Here is a 3,861-nt window from a genome sequence, read left to right on the forward strand (position 1 = left end):
TGACTATAGTATGATTACTTGAACTATATGTAGAGACATAAGAGTGGATCAAGTTCAAGTATATAGTCAAAATGATCTATAGTACAGGGATAAGGCTAAGTACCTTATCCTTGTAACGGATGTTGCTCACTTTTGTATATGACATAAACAATGTGATCATTAAATTGTACATGTGGAGACATGTGAGTGGGGGCGTCCTATGCAATGAGTATTGCATAAGATCGGACCATGAAGAAAATCACTCTCACTTTATAATGTCGTTTACTGTTGAGATTGATTTTCTCTTCATTCGATTGCCTAGGTAACTCGATCTTAATCCTGAGCTAACCATGAACTCCTGTTTATTCGGAATTATCCTTAGATTTGCATGGGTAAGAGTGACTCAAGTTCGTTGACTCAATAGGCCTCCCATTTCAAGGGTAAGACTGGGTGAATGATTGGAGACGTGGGGTGCAAGATGAAATTCACTCCTACCCACTTTTAGGGATAAAAGAGACGTAGTTCCCTTAAGTACTGACTACAGGTCTTGAACAAGGGGCCCCATCCTCTCATTTCCCTGAGAGGGATTCGGTTTACTAGTTGGATCATAAACCAATTGTTCATTAGAGGATCAGTGGGACATAAGGAACAAAAAGTAACTTTAGGGGTAAAACAGTAAATTGACCCAACTCTAGTTACGAACAACCTGTGAAGAATCGACTTACTAATCATGGTTATATCAAATGGACAAAAATATATCTATAGTGAGGGGAGTGTAGTGGAATGTCGTAGTAGTTAACAAATGTAACAAGGTTAATGAGTTTAACCGGTTAATCCTTGATTGTTGGAGCCAATGACTTATAGGTCCATAGGTCCCTCTGCTAGCTAATATCGGACTAAACCATAGATCAACGTGACGAGTAAGTTCGAAGGAATCGAATTCAAATTAGGGAATATGCGCTACATATATACGAAATATTTAACCGCAATTTTGTTTTATTTACGAATTAAACAAAAAGAGAGAATCTTGGATATTTCAATAAGATTTAAATATTTTAATCAAATATGTGTCGGAATTGATTGGGATTGACATTTAAATTAATATTAAATATTAATTAAATAGTTTAATTAATCCTTTAATATTACTTTAATTTGAAATTAATTATTGAATTAAAATGAAAAAAGTCAAAATGATGACTTCAATTAATGGAAAAATACATGTTTTAGTTAGTGGAATTTTGAGGTGTCAAAATTTGGTTAACTCAAACTTGCATGCTTGTCACATAATCTCAAACATTTGAGTGGAATTTTGAGTGTCAAAATTTGGTGATCTCAAATTTGCATGAACATGCAAACATGAATCTATAAATAAAGTGATCAAGGTACATGGAACTTCTCCCTTTGAAAAACATTGAGCAAAACTCTCACAAACTCTCTCTTCATATATATTAAATCCCTCCCAAGTTTAGTCACTCACCGGATTCCATAATCCCGTTCTAAGGCCGGAGAATATTGGAGAAGACACTAGTGGTGGTTCGAAACCGGTTCGTGAGAAAAAAAGAATTTGAACTACAAAAGGTTAGTACTCAAAGACCTTGAGTTTGAATACTTATGTACATGCTAATTATTTACTATAATTGATGTTCTAAGAGTGCCTAAGATCCAAATTGCTTTCGCATGAGTTATATTAACTCCATCAACTGGAGCACTTAAAGAGGATACCTTAGGATAGATGAAACCCTTGTCCAACAAGAATTGCAGTTGCTCCTTCAAAACTTTACTATGAAGAGAGTAGGTTTGACCCTCAAGTGGCGTCATCTGTCACAAGAGGCCCAATATAGAAGAATTGCATGATGCAACCGAGAAGGATGGTGTATCATCCAACATACCATATAACGTGTGAATTGAAGAGGAGACGAGGCATAAGTAAGATATGAACAACGAGTAGATATGAGCGTCACAAATAGGCTTATTGAAGGGTTGGGTAGGGAACCGAGCCTTAACCTCAAAAGTCAGATTCCGAAGGAAATTCTGACATGTGGTTCTGGAGTCAAGTTTGTCAATATGAAATATGAAAAATCATCAAATTTTGTGTCAATCGAACACCAGATGGATGTTTCGCGACAACATATGATCGTTCACCAAAATCATGGTGTCGGCTCTCCGCCACCACTAGACTCATGTGACACATGTGTATGTCATAATGAGGGCGAGCATGTGTGTGTCATAATAATATAACATTTGCACAAGAGGGCTAATGCCTCTATAGAATTCAGATGGATGGATGTTCGAGATGTCTCAATGTTATGAACAACACGTGTGCTCTTTCTTGATGGCATAACCGAGTGAGCTGTGATGGCCAACCACACCCTGTAACTTTGGATGGTGTCAAGAAATAATGCCATATTAATTAGGAACCAAGATATTGTGAGATCCCCCATCAATTGGGGAGGAGAATAAAACATCCTTTATAAGAGTGTGGAAACTTCTCCCTAAGAGACGCGTTTTAAAAACCTTTAAAAGAATCCCGAAAGGAAAAGTCAAAAGAGAACAATATTTGCTAGCGATGGCCTTGGGTTGTTACAAAGATGATGTTGGATGTTGCGTTTCATTGTGACCTTGGCCTCAACCGATGACAAGGTTGATCCAAATGACATGGCCTAGTGTAGAGGTAAGGTAGTTATGTCATAGACGATTGAATATGCACATGCATGCATCATGTGTGGCCGTACAAACTTAAATTCTGCACAAGTGATGAATGGTGAGCTAAGATAAACTTCACCTAAGATCTGATGAAGCCATAAAGTGGTGAAAAACGAATATGGGGCTTAGGTTCCCCTTAATACTATTCATGAGTGTGTCAAGATTACAACGTCACATGGTTGAAAAAGTACAACAGTGACACCAAGCGGGGTTAAACAGGTCTGGTACCCAGTTCGAGCTTTATGCAAAAATTTACAACTCGGGAAGGGGGTGCTTCTAGTATATCCTTCGACAAAACATCAGAAAAATTGTTCACCATCGATATTGCATACAAGAACTTCTCTTCCTTTTTTTGTATCTACGTACTAACAAATATTACCTAGACTCATTGCTGGATTAATCTCTTGGCTTTCATCATTCAAACTATCTTAGGGATAACTACAGTGCAGGTACCCTTAAACTAAAAACTATTTCTTGATGGCGACGAGAATACTACTTCCTTTTTATGATAGCCTATGCTAACATGGTTCTCGGCCAACCAATTCGTTCCCAGAATAACTTCGAAATCCATCATACTAACAACTTGTCTAGCTATTACTACTTGTCTAGCTTTCACTCTATCCATAGCAACTAAGTCTACACCTACTTAGGTACTAACAAATAACACATGCAATAAGAGTTCTAACTCAAACCTTGCCTGACTAATAAACAATATAGATATAAATGAATCCGTAGACCCTTAATCAAATAAAGTTAGGGTAAAATGTCCCCAGACAAATAATGTACTTGTCACCACTGTGTTAGAGTTTCCAGCGTCTCTATTAGTGAAAGTGTTGCTTGGGAACGGGTCTGTATAGGTCTTCCTATACTATTTAGGCCTCGTGTTGAGTTAACCAAGTTTTCAGTGTTCTTTTCTTGGCAGTTCATAGCCATATGATCCTTTTGGCCGTACCTGAAGCATGCTTTAGCCTGGACTAGGCACCATCTCCAATGCCTCCTTCCACACTCGCTGGATCGAGGTCTCTCGTCTCCTCTGACTCCCTATTAACTCAAATGCTCATCGTGCCCTAGGTCCCTATGGTCACCATTTTTTGCATCATGACTTGAATGACTCTCACATCAAAGTTACTGTGGGGTCCACTCCATTCATAGGCGCCATAGGAGGTGACACTACTACTT

The sequence above is a fragment of the Cucurbita maxima genome, unplaced genomic scaffold, assembly GCF_002738345.1.
Source record: "Cucurbita maxima cultivar Rimu unplaced genomic scaffold, Cmax_1.0 Cma_Scf00312, whole genome shotgun sequence".
NCBI classification, from domain to species: domain Eukaryota; kingdom Viridiplantae; phylum Streptophyta; class Magnoliopsida; order Cucurbitales; family Cucurbitaceae; genus Cucurbita; species Cucurbita maxima.